The 16,865-nt window shown below is 46.5% G+C and overlaps 9 non-coding genes across 9 annotated transcripts; all 9 read right to left on the bottom strand.

Moving 5' to 3' along the window:
* Positions 1-2,840: 2,840 nt before the first annotated feature.
* On the bottom strand, positions 2,841-2,922 carry Trnas-cga (transfer RNA serine (anticodon CGA)). The gene has a single exon. It is a non-coding gene; the product is annotated as a tRNA-Ser (tRNA).
* A 137-nt stretch (positions 2,923-3,059) lies between these two features.
* On the bottom strand, positions 3,060-3,132 carry Trnak-uuu (transfer RNA lysine (anticodon UUU)). Its single transcript has one exon. It is a non-coding gene; the product is annotated as a tRNA-Lys (tRNA).
* A 537-nt stretch (positions 3,133-3,669) lies between these two features.
* On the bottom strand, positions 3,670-3,742 carry Trnaf-gaa (transfer RNA phenylalanine (anticodon GAA)). Its single transcript has one exon. It is a non-coding gene; the product is annotated as a tRNA-Phe (tRNA).
* A 4,011-nt stretch (positions 3,743-7,753) lies between these two features.
* On the bottom strand, positions 7,754-7,835 carry Trnas-cga (transfer RNA serine (anticodon CGA)). The gene has a single exon. It is a non-coding gene; the product is annotated as a tRNA-Ser (tRNA).
* A 137-nt stretch (positions 7,836-7,972) lies between these two features.
* Trnak-uuu (transfer RNA lysine (anticodon UUU)) lies at positions 7,973-8,045 on the bottom strand. The gene has a single exon. It is a non-coding gene; the product is annotated as a tRNA-Lys (tRNA).
* Positions 8,046-8,583: 538 nt separating this feature from the next.
* Trnaf-gaa (transfer RNA phenylalanine (anticodon GAA)) lies at positions 8,584-8,656 on the bottom strand. Its single transcript has one exon. It is a non-coding gene; the product is annotated as a tRNA-Phe (tRNA).
* Positions 8,657-12,665: 4,009 nt separating this feature from the next.
* Trnas-cga (transfer RNA serine (anticodon CGA)) lies at positions 12,666-12,747 on the bottom strand. The gene has a single exon. It is a non-coding gene; the product is annotated as a tRNA-Ser (tRNA).
* A 137-nt stretch (positions 12,748-12,884) lies between these two features.
* On the bottom strand, positions 12,885-12,957 carry Trnak-uuu (transfer RNA lysine (anticodon UUU)). The gene has a single exon. It is a non-coding gene; the product is annotated as a tRNA-Lys (tRNA).
* Positions 12,958-13,494: 537 nt separating this feature from the next.
* Positions 13,495-13,567, bottom strand: Trnaf-gaa (transfer RNA phenylalanine (anticodon GAA)). Its single transcript has one exon. It is a non-coding gene; the product is annotated as a tRNA-Phe (tRNA).
* Between the last annotated feature and the right edge of the window lie 3,298 nt (positions 13,568-16,865).

Raw genomic sequence — 16,865 nt, forward strand, 5'->3', positions numbered from 1 at the left:
TTTTTGCGTCCAGTACTCATGAAGCATGTAACCAATAAACGAAATAAAATCGGAAAGACCATCACCATCAACCACTGCAAAAATGTAACGGCCAAGAAGCCACATAATGGTGTTGTTCTTTGTCCGGGGATAAAAAACCGTGTCCGGCCAGCAGAGGATATCAGTTGTAAATGCCGATTCCGAACTCCTGGTGAGTAACGCCAATTGTCGGCGCAGCCAGTACCACATGCGAAGACGGTCAGCGCAGGTAAATCGGTGTGGGAGCGTATCAACACAACCACACGTTTGACAAAGCGGAGAGACACATAAACCTATACGATGAAGTCGTACGTTCGTAGGAATCAGCTGATTAACCACCTTATACCATAGGGAGGCAACAGTTGCTGAATGAACGGGTAAGCTAATATTCGTCCATATGTTACGCCAATTAAAACGGGGATACTGCAAAACAATCGGGTTGGAAGAAAACGACCTGTGCCATTTGGCAAGCAGTGTTCGCGTAGTAAAAACAGGACGACGTTGTAAGTGGAGATCCAGGTAACTAATCTCAATGTAGAAGTCCCGAACATGTCGTAGCTTCGCATTTAGAGACCCTACGTTAATAGGCGGTGACAAGCTCTCAGGACGAACGACATGGAGTAATCGCGAAGTAACAGTCGGGGACTCAGAAAATAAAAGATGGAGGGTTCGCTTAACATAAAGGGCAGCAGCCTTGACACGGACATCGGTGAACGACAAGCCGCCCTCAAGACGCGGCTTCGTAAAAACATCACAACGTAATTTAAAAATGTGCCCCCGCCAAATATATCTGTTAATAAGCTGGACCATTTTTGCACCCTGCATTCGGGGAAGCGGAAACAACTGAGCAACGTAATATACTTTACATAAAACATAAGTGTCTAATACACGCTTTTTTTGCAGTAGCGGTATCGAACGCCATGAGTGTTCGAATAAAACACCTTGAAGCTTGGAAATGGCCACTTGCCAATTTTTTGCAGCCATACGAAGAGGACACCGTTCAAGATAGATACCTAAATGTGTATGGTGTTCAACAGCCATAACCCACGGAATAACCACACGTTCAAAGCCCCGCAAATTCAGGAGTTTGCTTTTACGGGGGTTAATACGAGAACCTGAGGCTGCAGAAAATTTATCTAGTTCCATTTTCAACAGCGGCACTTCTGCGGCGGAACGAAGCAAAACAACCAAATCATCAGCATAAGCTGTTGCTGTCTGGGTAACCCCAGAGATCGTAAGACCACGAAGTGTCGAGTTGAGACGTGTGAGGAGTGGTTGAAGGGAGAGAGCATAAAGGGTCATGGATAAAGGGCTACCTTGCGGGACGCCACGTTTAATATCAATGACCTTCGTCAGCTGGCCATTAATGTCAATCTTAGCAGAAATGCCAGTCGTCATATTCTTAAGTACCAGCAGCGCCTTTTCATTAAAACCGAGTCGGCGCAGCAGAAGCTCTAAAAACGAATGGGACACACGATCAAAAGCCTTACTAAAATCAACAAATAAAAGCGCACAGGAAATATTGGTGACAGCGACAATCGACACAATATCACGATACCCCGCCAGAGGCGTCAAGATGGAGCGCCCCGGAAAGCAGCTTTGACAAGGAGTTATCACAGGTGTAAGCAAGAGGGATAGACGTGCATTAACAGCCCTAGCAGCCGTCTTATAATCAAAATTTAAAAGGGTTAAAGGACGAAAGTCACTAGCTGTCTTCAAACCAGCAGCTTTCGGTATCAGGACAACCGTACCTCTCTTGAAATCGGCTGGAATTGAGCCACCATTCAAAATTTCATTTACTATATCCGTAAAAACAGGCCCTATAATAGGCCAAAAGCGAACAAAAAACTCCTTAGGAAGGCCATCCGGACCAGGAGATTTGTGAGATGGTGAACAAGCAATAAAAGCTGAAATTTCGTCTGCAGTAAAAGGAGCTAAAAATTCCGTATTATGGTCCTCTGTTAAAACTGATGGGATAGCAGTTAAAATCTCGTCATTATCAACCGGATCAGAATCAGCCACAGCATATAAGGTCTCATAGTAGCAGGTAAGTTCATGGGTTATTTGATTCTGTAAGGTAAGCCGGCGACCATCAGCTGCCATTAACCACTCGGCCACGACTGCCTGTGGCAATATCGACTTCCGACAAGTGAAAGTGACATCTTTAGAAGCAATCCGATGGCAGAAAGCGGCGTGGCCTCACTCTTTTCTCTAGTGTTTCCATTGCCAGCACATTAGCCGTTACGAAAGTGTATTAATTTTCGCCCAGACAGGGGCTTCAACCCAACACCCTTTGGTTGAAAACCTAACGCTCTACCGACTGAGCTACCGTACAGCTGCGTGGTGTGCGAGTGATTCACATGTCGTAATTACTGGCTTATGGCTCCAATGGCGACTTCACCGACTTCCCACTGACGCACCGCTGACGCTGCTTTTCTGTCGTCTTAAGCGGTGGACATACTTGCAAGTAGCTGCGAGATCTTAACAAAAGAAACGCTGCACCATTGCTTTTGCCGCACTCGAATGACTGAATTTCGATTCTTAAAAAGAAATGAATGTTCGCTCTGTCCAACACTTCCAAGCACATCTGTGTACTCACAAACTCGGCGTCGGCGCGAGAAAATGACGGGAGCGCACTCGTGGGCCTGCGACGGCTTTCTGCAGTCCCAGCGTCAGTGCGAGGTGAACCGGTAGCCACAGGAAGCAGCGGCCGTTGCGAAACTCAGTATTCTTAAATTTTCGTCTTGTTGAGAGTGGCGTCATTGGTTTGCATCCGCGTTCACGTGTGTGAAAATATTTGCTGCTCTTTACGCAAAATCGCACGCAGCCGGTAGGACTCGAACCTACGCTCCCAGAGGGAATCTGATTTCGAGTCAGACGCCTTAACCACTCGGCCACGACTGCCGGTAGCGCGAGTTCTGCCGACACATGCAACTGCTACCGTTTAAAGCACTGTGGTGTCAGGAAACGGCGTAGTTGCATTCTTTTCCGTAGTGTTTCCACCTCTACTAGACGAATCACTACCAAAGTATTAAAATTTCCGCCCGGACAGGGACTTGAACCCTGGACCCTTAGGTTAAAAGCCTAATGCTCTACCGACTGAGCTATCCGGGCTCACAAGACGTTTGTAAACCTTCCACGATACACAACTGCACATTGACTCATGTCCTTTACTGTTGTGCACTCGCTGCATGGAGCTGTAACTAATAAAACGTCGCCTGGATGCTGTCTACAAACTTATCGTGCTAAGCTCGTAACAGACTATCGAAGAATGCTGACACATGACGCAAGAACAAATTGCAGCAATCGTTACGTCTCATACGTTGGAGCAGAGGATTTACGTGTTCTGTCGACACTCACTGGGCAACTGGAAAATTCACAAGCATTTCGAATGCAATGTTTCCCACGTTTTCGCTCATTTCACGGTTCCGTTGGAGACGTTCTTCACGTCCTGACACAAAAAAGGGAACGCAATAGGTAGGACTTTTTTTTATTTTCTTGCTTCCCAGGCATTTGCCTACTGTGTTCCTCTTATGGCATGCACTGGACAACCAGAACAGCTACAGGAGGGAGTCATTTTTGTTCTCGGCGGTAGTTACATTATCACAAACTCAGAGCAATTCCATTGGCGTCAGCTTCAAAACGAATGCATGCCGAAACCCGGGATCGAACCAGGGACCTTTAGATCTTCAGTCTAACGCTCTCCCAACTGAGCTATTTCGGCTGACGTTGAACGTCTCTGTTTTGCACGTCTTCGTTGACCTCTGCCCCGTCGCCAATTTCACAGTCATCTTCATCTGATAAGACACAGGGACGCTGAAAGGCGAGCAGCAGATGCAGTGAAGTACCACACACATTTCTTCTGCTTCCATCATCGTAACAAGCAAACACTTCGACTCGATTCATGTAATATTGACTTCGCTGACGCTAGAAAACCTGTGCTATATCGATGCCACGTGCAACTCGTGTGCAAAGAACGAGACACAAGAAGCAGTGAGCCTCTCCAGCGTGTGAGAGGCAGCATCTAGCAGATACACACGGTAAAACATTTGACTTGCGCTAGCTCATAAATTGCTACACGTCATCGTCTGCAAGCTAAAATGGACACATCTGCACTGCCCAGAGAGGTGACACTTGCACTGACACCTGGTGGACGGCTGTGAGACGAGGAGATGAGCTGTGGCTTCTGGGCGCGACTGTAGCGCTGCACCCTGCACATTGCTGGCGATCCACGTGTTTAGTGGAGACGCAACCGCTAGGATGCAGCTGAACGTCCTTCTTCTGAGAGCGAGAAAATTTTCGCAGTCGGCAGGACTCGAACCTACGCTCCCAGAGGGAATCTGATTTCAAGTCAGACGCCTTAACCACTTTTTTTTTTTTTTTTTTTATTTTTATACTCGAACCCACAATCCCCGGTTTAGGAGACCGATGCCTTATCCATTTTTTTTTTTGCCTTATCCATTTTTTTTTAACGCCTTAACCACTTTTTTTTTATCTTTTTTTTTGTCTCCTTGCAGCTCGGTGGAGGCGTGTTGGGCAGGGGTCGAATCCCGAGGCCTGGCCATGACGTCTCCTCCTCCCTGCACTGAAGCACAGTCGCACCAAGACGTAGTAATTGTCCTTGGTTCAGAGTCTTATGATACTTATATGTGGACACGGGGGTCATGATGCGTCGTCTATCCAAACAGGTAAAAGCTTGGCAGGAAGGTAAAAGAACTAAGAACTAGCGAGAATGTCTTCCGTATCATGAAGTGAGATCAGTATGCCCCTATACCGGTGCCATTAATGCATCTGGCGCAGTAATTATCAATAGAAGTGGAAACTTAACCAATCCCCTGCTTTTCGAAAACAATACTAAGCATATTCGCAAAGTCCCTCTTAAGATGTGGGAAAGATTTTTGCGTCCAGTACTCATGAAGCATGTAACCAATAAACGAAATAAAATCGGAAAGACCATCACCATCAACCACTGCAAAAATGTAACGGCCAAGAAGCCACATAATGGTGTTGTTCTTTGTCCGGGGATAAAAAACCGTGTCCGGCCAGCAGAGGATATCAGTTGTAAATGCCGATTCCGAACTCCTGGTGAGTAACGCCAATTGTCGGCGCAGCCAGTACCACATGCGAAGACGGTCAGCGCAGGTAAATCGGTGTGGGAGCGTATCAACACAACCACACGTTTGACAAAGCGGAGAGACACATAAACCTATACGATGAAGTCGTACGTTCGTAGGAATCAGCTGATTAACCACCTTATACCATAGGGAGGCAACAGTTGCTGAATGAACGGGTAAGCTAATATTCGTCCATATGTTACGCCAATTAAAACGGGGATACTGCAAAACAATCGGGTTGGAAGAAAACGACCTGTGCCATTTGGCAAGCAGTGTTCGCGTAGTAAAAACAGGACGACGTTGTAAGTGGAGATCCAGGTAACTAATCTCAATGTAGAAGTCCCGAACATGTCGTAGCTTCGCATTTAGAGACCCTACGTTAATAGGCGGTGACAAGCTCTCAGGACGAACGACATGGAGTAATCGCGAAGTAACAGTCGGGGACTCAGAAAATAAAAGATGGAGGGTTCGCTTAACATAAAGGGCAGCAGCCTTGACACGGACATCGGTGAACGACAAGCCGCCCTCAAGACGCGGCTTCGTAAAAACATCACAACGTAATTTAAAAATGTGCCCCCGCCAAATATATCTGTTAATAAGCTGGACCATTTTTGCACCCTGCATTCGGGGAAGCGGAAACAACTGAGCAACGTAATATACTTTACATAAAACATAAGTGTCTAATACACGCTTTTTTTGCAGTAGCGGTATCGAACGCCATGAGTGTTCGAATAAAACACCTTGAAGCTTGGAAATGGCCACTTGCCAATTTTTTGCAGCCATACGAAGAGGACACCGTTCAAGATAGATACCTAAATGTGTATGGTGTTCAACAGCCATAACCCACGGAATAACCACACGTTCAAAGCCCCGCAAATTCAGGAGTTTGCTTTTACGGGGGTTAATACGAGAACCTGAGGCTGCAGAAAATTTATCTAGTTCCATTTTCAACAGCGGCACTTCTGCGGCGGAACGAAGCAAAACAACCAAATCATCAGCATAAGCTGTTGCTGTCTGGGTAACCCCAGAGATCGTAAGACCACGAAGTGTCGAGTTGAGACGTGTGAGGAGTGGTTGAAGGGAGAGAGCATAAAGGGTCATGGATAAAGGGCTACCTTGCGGGACGCCACGTTTAATATCAATGACCTTCGTCAGCTGGCCATTAATGTCAATCTTAGCAGAAATGCCAGTCGTCATATTCTTAAGTACCAGCAGCGCCTTTTCATTAAAACCGAGTCGGCGCAGCAGAAGCTCTAAAAACGAATGGGACACACGATCAAAAGCCTTACTAAAATCAACAAATAAAAGCGCACAGGAAATATTGGTGACAGCGACAATCGACACAATATCACGATACCCCGCCAGAGGCGTCAAGATGGAGCGCCCCGGAAAGCAGCTTTGACAAGGAGTTATCACAGGTGTAAGCAAGAGGGATAGACGTGCATTAACAGCCCTAGCAGCCGTCTTATAATCAAAATTTAAAAGGGTTAAAGGACGAAAGTCACTAGCTGTCTTCAAACCAGCAGCTTTCGGTATCAGGACAACCGTACCTCTCTTGAAATCGGCTGGAATTGAGCCACCATTCAAAATTTCATTTACTATATCCGTAAAAACAGGCCCTATAATAGGCCAAAAGCGAACAAAAAACTCCTTAGGAAGGCCATCCGGACCAGGAGATTTGTGAGATGGTGAACAAGCAATAAAAGCTGAAATTTCGTCTGCAGTAAAAGGAGCTAAAAATTCCGTATTATGGTCCTCTGTTAAAACTGATGGGATAGCAGTTAAAATCTCGTCATTATCAACCGGATCAGAATCAGCCACAGCATATAAGGTCTCATAGTAGCAGGTAAGTTCATGGGTTATTTGATTCTGTAAGGTAAGCCGGCGACCATCAGCTGCCATTAACCACTCGGCCACGACTGCCTGTGGCAATATCGACTTCCGACAAGTGAAAGTGACATCTTTAGAAGCAATCCGATGGCAGAAAGCGGCGTGGCCTCACTCTTTTCTCTAGTGTTTCCATTGCCAGCACATTAGCCGTTACGAAAGTGTATTAATTTTCGCCCAGACAGGGGCTTCAACCCAACACCCTTTGGTTGAAAACCTAACGCTCTACCGACTGAGCTACCGTACAGCTGCGTGGTGTGCGAGTGATTCACATGTCGTAATTACTGGCTTATGGCTCCAATGGCGACTTCACCGACTTCCCACTGACGCACCGCTGACGCTGCTTTTCTGTCGTCTTAAGCGGTGGACATACTTGCAAGTAGCTGCGAGATCTTAACAAAAGAAACGCTGCACCATTGCTTTTGCCGCACTCGAATGACTGAATTACGATTCTTAAAAAGAAATGAATGTTCGCTCTGTCCAACACTTCCAAGCACATCTGTGTACTCACAAACTCGGCGTCGGCGCGAGAAAATGACGGGAGCGCACTCGTGGGCCTGCGACGGCTTTCTGCAGTCCCAGCGTCAGTGCGAGGTGAACCGGTAGCCACAGGAAGCAGCGGCCGTTGCGAAACTCAGTATTCTTAAATTTTCGTCTTGTTGAGAGTGGCGTCATTGGTTTGCATCCGCGTTCACGTGTGTGAAAATATTTGCTGCTCTTTACGCAAAATCGCACGCAGCCGGTAGGACTCGAACCTACGCTCCCAGAGGGAATCTGATTTCGAGTCAGACGCCTTAACCACTCGGCCACGACTGCCGGTAGCGCGAGTTCTGCCGACACATGCAACTGCTACCGTTTAAAGCACTGTGGTGTCAGGAAACGGCGTAGTTGCATTCTTTTCCGTAGTGTTTCCACCTCTACTAGACGAATCACTACCAAAGTATTAAAATTTCCGCCCGGACAGGGACTTGAACCCTGGACCCTTAGGTTAAAAGCCTAATGCTCTACCGACTGAGCTATCCGGGCTCACAAGACGTTTGTAAACCTTCCACGATACACAACTGCACATTGACTCATGTCCTTTACTGTTGTGCACTCGCTGCATGGAGCTGTAACTAATAAAACGTCGCCTGGATGCTGTCTACAAACTTATCGTGCTAAGCTCGTAACAGACTATCGAAGAATGCTGACACATGACGCAAGAACAAATTGCAGCAATCGTTACGTCTCATACGTTGGAGCAGAGGATTTACGTGTTCTGTCGACACTCACTGGGCAACTGGAAAATTCACAAGCATTTCGAATGCAATGTTTCCCACGTTTTCGCTCATTTCACGGTTCCGTTGGAGACGTTCTTCACGTCCTGACACAAAAAAGGGAACGCAATAGGTAGGACTTTTTTTTTATTTTCTTGCTTCCCAGGCATTTGCCTACTGTGTTCCTCTTATGGCATGCACTGGACAACCAGAACAGCTACAGGAGGGAGTCATTTTTGTTCTCGGCGGTAGTTACATTATCACAAACTCAGAGCAATTCCATTGGCGTCAGCTTCAAAACGAATGCATGCCGAAACCCGGGATCGAACCAGGGACCTTTAGATCTTCAGTCTAACGCTCTCCCAACTGAGCTATTTCGGCTGACGTTGAACGTCTCTGTTTTGCACGTCTTCGTTGACCTCTGCCCCGTCGCCAATTTCACAGTCATCTTCATCTGATAAGACACAGGGACGCTGAAAGGCGAGCAGCAGATGCAGTGAAGTACCACACACATTTCTTCTGCTTCCATCATCGTAACAAGCAAACACTTCGACTCGATTCATGTAATATTGACTTCGCTGACGCTAGAAAACCTGTGCTATATCGATGCCACGTGCAACTCGTGTGCAAAGAACGAGACACAAGAAGCAGTGAGCCTCTCCAGCGTGTGAGAGGCAGCATCTAGCAGATACACACGGTAAAACATTTGACTTGCGCTAGCTCATAAATTGCTACACGTCATCGTCTGCAAGCTAAAATGGACACATCTGCACTGCCCAGAGAGGTGACACTTGCACTGACACCTGGTGGACGGCTGTGAGACGAGGAGATGAGCTGTGGCTTCTGGGCGCGACTGTAGCGCTGCACCCTGCACATTGCTGGCGATCCACGTGTTTAGTGGAGACGCAACCGCTAGGATGCAGCTGAACGTCCTTCTTCTGAGAGCGAGAAAATTTTCGCAGTCGGCAGGACTCGAACCTACGCTCCCAGAGGGAATCTGATTTCAAGTCAGACGCCTTAACCACTTTTTTTTTTTTTTTTTTTTTTTTATACTCGAACCCACAATCCCCGGTTTAGGAGACCGATGCCTTATCCATTTTTTTTTTTGCCTTATCCATTTTTTTTAACGCCTTAACCACTTTTTTTTTATCTTTTTTTTTGTCTCCTTGCAGCTCGGTGGAGGCGTGTTGGGCAGGGGTCGAATCCCGAGGCCTGGCCATGACGTCTCCTCCTCCCTGCACTGAAGCACAGTCGCACCAAGACGTAGTAATTGTCCTTGGTTCAGAGTCTTATGATACTTATATGTGGACACGGGGGTCATGATGCGTCGTCTATCCAAACAGGTAAAAGCTTGGCAGGAAGGTAAAAGAACTAAGAACTAGCGAGAATGTCTTCCGTATCATGAAGTGAGATCAGTATGCCCCTATACCGGTGCCATTAATGCATCTGGCGCAGTAATTATCAATAGAAGTGGAAACTTAACCAATCCCCTGCTTTTCGAAAACAATACTAAGCATATTCGCAAAGTCCCTCTTAAGATGTGGGAAAGATTTTTGCGTCCAGTACTCATGAAGCATGTAACCAATAAACGAAATAAAATCGGAAAGACCATCACCATCAACCACTGCAAAAATGTAACGGCCAAGAAGCCACATAATGGTGTTGTTCTTTGTCCGGGGATAAAAAACCGTGTCCGGCCAGCAGAGGATATCAGTTGTAAATGCCGATTCCGAACTCCTGGTGAGTAACGCCAATTGTCGGCGCAGCCAGTACCACATGCGAAGACGGTCAGCGCAGGTAAATCGGTGTGGGAGCGTATCAACACAACCACACGTTTGACAAAGCGGAGAGACACATAAACCTATACGATGAAGTCGTACGTTCGTAGGAATCAGCTGATTAACCACCTTATACCATAGGGAGGCAACAGTTGCTGAATGAACGGGTAAGCTAATATTCGTCCATATGTTACGCCAATTAAAACGGGGATACTGCAAAACAATCGGGTTGGAAGAAAACGACCTGTGCCATTTGGCAAGCAGTGTTCGCGTAGTAAAAACAGGACGACGTTGTAAGTGGAGATCCAGGTAACTAATCTCAATGTAGAAGTCCCGAACATGTCGTAGCTTCGCATTTAGAGACCCTACGTTAATAGGCGGTGACAAGCTCTCAGGACGAACGACATGGAGTAATCGCGAAGTAACAGTCGGGGACTCAGAAAATAAAAGATGGAGGGTTCGCTTAACATAAAGGGCAGCAGCCTTGACACGGACATCGGTGAACGACAAGCCGCCCTCAAGACGCGGCTTCGTAAAAACATCACAACGTAATTTAAAAATGTGCCCCCGCCAAATATATCTGTTAATAAGCTGGACCATTTTTGCACCCTGCATTCGGGGAAGCGGAAACAACTGAGCAACGTAATATACTTTACATAAAACATAAGTGTCTAATACACGCTTTTTTTGCAGTAGCGGTATCGAACGCCATGAGTGTTCGAATAAAACACCTTGAAGCTTGGAAATGGCCACTTGCCAATTTTTTGCAGCCATACGAAGAGGACACCGTTCAAGATAGATACCTAAATGTGTATGGTGTTCAACAGCCATAACCCACGGAATAACCACACGTTCAAAGCCCCGCAAATTCAGGAGTTTGCTTTTACGGGGGTTAATACGAGAACCTGAGGCTGCAGAAAATTTATCTAGTTCCATTTTCAACAGCGGCACTTCTGCGGCGGAACGAAGCAAAACAACCAAATCATCAGCATAAGCTGTTGCTGTCTGGGTAACCCCAGAGATCGTAAGACCACGAAGTGTCGAGTTGAGACGTGTGAGGAGTGGTTGAAGGGAGAGAGCATAAAGGGTCATGGATAAAGGGCTACCTTGCGGGACGCCACGTTTAATATCAATGACCTTCGTCAGCTGGCCATTAATGTCAATCTTAGCAGAAATGCCAGTCGTCATATTCTTAAGTACCAGCAGCGCCTTTTCATTAAAACCGAGTCGGCGCAGCAGAAGCTCTAAAAACGAATGGGACACACGATCAAAAGCCTTACTAAAATCAACAAATAAAAGCGCACAGGAAATATTGGTGACAGCGACAATCGACACAATATCACGATACCCCGCCAGAGGCGTCAAGATGGAGCGCCCCGGAAAGCAGCTTTGACAAGGAGTTATCACAGGTGTAAGCAAGAGGGATAGACGTGCATTAACAGCCCTAGCAGCCGTCTTATAATCAAAATTTAAAAGGGTTAAAGGACGAAAGTCACTAGCTGTCTTCAAACCAGCAGCTTTCGGTATCAGGACAACCGTACCTCTCTTGAAATCGGCTGGAATTGAGCCACCATTCAAAATTTCATTTACTATATCCGTAAAAACAGGCCCTATAATAGGCCAAAAGCGAACAAAAAACTCCTTAGGAAGGCCATCCGGACCAGGAGATTTGTGAGATGGTGAACAAGCAATAAAAGCTGAAATTTCGTCTGCAGTAAAAGGAGCTAAAAATTCCGTATTATGGTCCTCTGTTAAAACTGATGGGATAGCAGTTAAAATCTCGTCATTATCAACCGGATCAGAATCAGCCACAGCATATAAGGTCTCATAGTAGCAGGTAAGTTCATGGGTTATTTGATTCTGTAAGGTAAGCCGGCGACCATCAGCTGCCATTAACCACTCGGCCACGACTGCCTGTGGCAATATCGACTTCCGACAAGTGAAAGTGACATCTTTAGAAGCAATCCGATGGCAGAAAGCGGCGTGGCCTCACTCTTTTCTCTAGTGTTTCCATTGCCAGCACATTAGCCGTTACGAAAGTGTATTAATTTTCGCCCAGACAGGGGCTTCAACCCAACACCCTTTGGTTGAAAACCTAACGCTCTACCGACTGAGCTACCGTACAGCTGCGTGGTGTGCGAGTGATTCACATGTCGTAATTACTGGCTTATGGCTCCAATGGCGACTTCACCGACTTCCCACTGACGCACCGCTGACGCTGCTTTTCTGTCGTCTTAAGCGGTGGACATACTTGCAAGTAGCTGCGAGATCTTAACAAAAGAAACGCTGCACCATTGCTTTTGCCGCACTCGAATGACTGAATTTCGATTCTTAAAAAGAAATGAATGTTCGCTCTGTCCAACACTTCCAAGCACATCTGTGTACTCACAAACTCGGCGTCGGCGCGAGAAAATGACGGGAGCGCACTCGTGGGCCTGCGACGGCTTTCTGCAGTCCCAGCGTCAGTGCGAGGTGAACCGGTAGCCACAGGAAGCAGCGGCCGTTGCGAAACTCAGTATTCTTAAATTTTCGTCTTGTTGAGAGTGGCGTCATTGGTTTGCATCCGCGTTCACGTGTGTGAAAATATTTGCTGCTCTTTACGCAAAATCGCACGCAGCCGGTAGGACTCGAACCTACGCTCCCAGAGGGAATCTGATTTCGAGTCAGACGCCTTAACCACTCGGCCACGACTGCCGGTAGCGCGAGTTCTGCCGACACATGCAACTGCTACCGTTTAAAGCACTGTGGTGTCAGGAAACGGCGTAGTTGCATTCTTTTCCGTAGTGTTTCCACCTCTACTAGACGAATCACTACCAAAGTATTAAAATTTCCGCCCGGACAGGGACTTGAACCCTGGACCCTTAGGTTAAAAGCCTAATGCTCTACCGACTGAGCTATCCGTGCTCACAAGACGTTTGTAAACCTTCCACGATACACAACTGCACATTGACTCATGTCCTTTACTGTTGTGCACTCGCTGCATGGAGCTGTAACTAATAAAACGTCGCCTGGATGCTGTCTACAAAGTTATCGTGCTAAGCTCGTAACAGACTATCGAAGAATGCTGACACATGACGCAAGAACAAATTGCAGCAATCGTTACGTCTCATACGTTGGAGCAGAGGATTTACGTGTTCTGTCGACACTCACTGGGCAACTGGAAAATTCACAAGCATTTCGAATGCAATGTTTCCCACGTTTTCGCTCATTTCACGGTTCCGTTGGAGACGTTCTTCACGTCCTGACACAAAAAAGGGAACGCAATAGGTAGGACTTTTTTTTATTTTCTTGCTTCCCAGGCATTTGCCTACTGTGTTCCTCTTATGGCATGCACTGGACAACCAGAACAGCTACAGGAGGGAGTCATTTTTGTTCTCGGCGGTAGTTACATTATCACAAACTCAGAGCAATTCCATTGGCGTCAGCTTCAAAACGAATGCATGCCGAAACCCGGGATCGAACCAGGGACCTTTAGATCTTCAGTCTAACGCTCTCCCAACTGAGCTATTTCGGCTGACGTTGAACGTCTCTGTTTTGCACGTCTTCGTTGACCTCTGCCCCGTCGCCAATTTCACAGTCATCTTCATCTGATAAGACACAGGGACGCTGAAAGGCGAGCAGCAGATGCAGTGAAGTACCACACACATTTCTTCTGCTTCCATCATCGTAACAAGCAAACACTTCGACTCGATTCATGTAATATTGACTTCGCTGACGCTAGAAAACCTGTGCTATATCGATGCCACGTGCAACTCGTGTGCAAAGAACGAGACACAAGAAGCAGTGAGCCTCTCCAGCGTGTGAGAGGCAGCATCTAGCAGATACACACGGTAAAACATTTGACTTGCGCTAGCTCATAAATTGCTACACGTCATCGTCTGCAAGCTAAAATGGACACATCTGCACTGCCCAGAGAGGTGACACTTGCACTGACACCTGGTGGACGGCTGTGAGACGAGGAGATGAGCTGTGGCTTCTGGGCGCGACTGTAGCGCTGCACCCTGCACATTGCTGGCGATCCACGTGTTTAGTGGAGACGCAACCGCTAGGATGCAGCTGAACGTCCTTCTTCTGAGAGCGAGAAAATTTTCGCAGTCGGCAGGACTCGAACCTACGCTCCCAGAGGGAATCTGATTTCAAGTCAGACGCCTTAACCACTTTTTTTTTTTTTTTTTTTTTTTTTTTTATACTCGAACCCACAATCCCCGGTTTAGGAGACCGATGCCTTATCCATTTTTTTTTTGCCTTATCCATTTTTTTTTAACGCCTTAACCACTTTTTTTTTATCTTTTTTTTTGTCTCCTTGCAGCTCGGTGGAGGCGTGTTGGGCAGGGGTCGAATCCCGAGGCCTGGCCATGACGTCTCCTCCTCCCTGCACTGAAGCACAGTCGCACCAAGACGTAGTAATTGTCCTTGGTTCAGAGTCTTATGATACTTATATGTGGACACGGGGGTCATGATGCGTCGTCTATCCAAACAGGTAAAAGCTTGGCAGGAAGGTAAAAGAACTAAGAACTAGCGAGAATGTCTTCCGTATCATGAAGTGAGATCAGTATGCCCCTATACCGGTGCCATTAATGCATCTGGCGCAGTAATTATCAATAGAAGTGGAAACTTAACCAATCCCCTGCTTTTCGAAAACAATACTAAGCATATTCGCAAAGTCCCTCTTAAGATGTGGGAAAGATTTTTGCGTCCAGTACTCATGAAGCATGTAACCAATAAACGAAATAAAATCGGAAAGACCATCACCATCAACCACTGCAAAAATGTAACGGCCAAGAAGCCACATAATGGTGTTGTTCTTTGTCCGGGGATAAAAAACCGTGTCCGGCCAGCAGAGGATATCAGTTGTAAATGCCGATTCCGAACTCCTGGTGAGTAACGCCAATTGTCGGCGCAGCCAGTACCACATGCGAAGACGGTCAGCGCAGGTAAATCGGTGTGGGAGCGTATCAACACAACCACACGTTTGACAAAGCGGAGAGACACATAAACCTATACGATGAAGTCGTACGTTCGTAGGAATCAGCTGATTAACCACCTTATACCATAGGGAGGCAACAGTTGCTGAATGAACGGGTAAGCTAATATTCGTCCATATGTTACGCCAATTAAAACGGGGATACTGCAAAACAATCGGGTTGGAAGAAAACGACCTGTGCCATTTGGCAAGCAGTGTTCGCGTAGTAAAAACAGGACGACGTTGTAAGTGGAGATCCAGGTAACTAATCTCAATGTAGAAGTCCCGAACATGTCGTAGCTTCGCATTTAGAGACCCTACGTTAATAGGCGGTGACAAGCTCTCAGGACGAACGACATGGAGTAATCGCGAAGTAACAGTCGGGGACTCAGAAAATAAAAGATGGAGGGTTCGCTTAACATAAAGGGCAGCAGCCTTGACACGGACATCGGTGAACGACAAGCCGCCCTCAAGACGCGGCTTCGTAAAAACATCACAACGTAATTTAAAAATGTGCCCCCGCCAAATATATCTGTTAATAAGCTGGACCATTTTTGCACCCTGCATTCGGGGAAGCGGAAACAACTGAGCAACGTAATATACTTTACATAAAACATAAGTGTCTAATACACGCTTTTTTTGCAGTAGCGGTATCGAACGCCATGAGTGTTCGAATAAAACACCTTGAAGCTTGGAAATGGCCACTTGCCAATTTTTTGCAGCCATACGAAGAGGACACCGTTCAAGATAGATACCTAAATGTGTATGGTGTTCAACAGCCATAACCCACGGAATAACCACACGTTCAAAGCCCCGCAAATTCAGGAGTTTGCTTTTACGGGGGTTAATACGAGAACCTGAGGCTGCAGAAAATTTATCTAGTTCCATTTTCAACAGCGGCACTTCTGCGGCGGAACGAAGCAAAACAACCAAATCATCAGCATAAGCTGTTGCTGTCTGGGTAACCCCAGAGATCGTAAGACCACGAAGTGTCGAGTTGAGACGTGTGAGGAGTGGTTGAAGGGAGAGAGCATAAAGGGTCATGGATAAAGGGCTACCTTGCGGGACGCCACGTTTAATATCAATGACCTTCGTCAGCTGGCCATTAATGTCAATCTTAGCAGAAATGCCAGTCGTCATATTCTTAAGTACCAGCAGCGCCTTTTCATTAAAACCGAGTCGGCGCAGCAGAAGCTCTAAAAACGAATGGGACACACGATCAAAAGCCTTACTAAAATCAACAAATAAAAGCGCACAGGAAATATTGGTGACAGCGACAATCGACACAATATCACGATACCCCGCCAGAGGCGTCAAGATGGAGCGCCCCGGAAAGCAGCTTTGACAAGGAGTTATCACAGGTGTAAGCAAGAGGGATAGACGTGCATTAACAGCCCTAGCAGCCGTCTTATAATCAAAATTTAAAAGGGTTAAAGGACGAAAGTCACTAGCTGTCTTCAAACCAGCAGCTTTCGGTATCAGGACAACCGTACCTCTCTTGAAATCGGCTGGAATTGAGCCACCATTCAAAATTTCATTTACTATATCCGTAAAAACAGGCCCTATAATAGGCCAAAAGCGAACAAAAAACTCCTTAGGAAGGCCATCCGGACCAGGAGATTTGTGAGATGGTGAACAAGCAATAAAAGCTGAAATTTCGTCTGCAGTAAAAGGAGCTAAAAATTCCGTATTATGGTCCTCTGTTAAAACTGATGGGATAGCAGTTAAAATCTCGTCATTATCAACCGGATCAGAATCAGCCACAGCATATAAGGTCTCATAGTAGCAGGTAAGTTCATGGGTTATTTGATTCTGTAAGGTAAGCCGGCGACCATCAGCTGCCATTAAC

Source organism: Schistocerca nitens, unplaced genomic scaffold (assembly GCF_023898315.1).
Source record: "Schistocerca nitens isolate TAMUIC-IGC-003100 unplaced genomic scaffold, iqSchNite1.1 HiC_scaffold_385, whole genome shotgun sequence".
NCBI lineage: Eukaryota > Metazoa > Arthropoda > Insecta > Orthoptera > Acrididae > Schistocerca > Schistocerca nitens.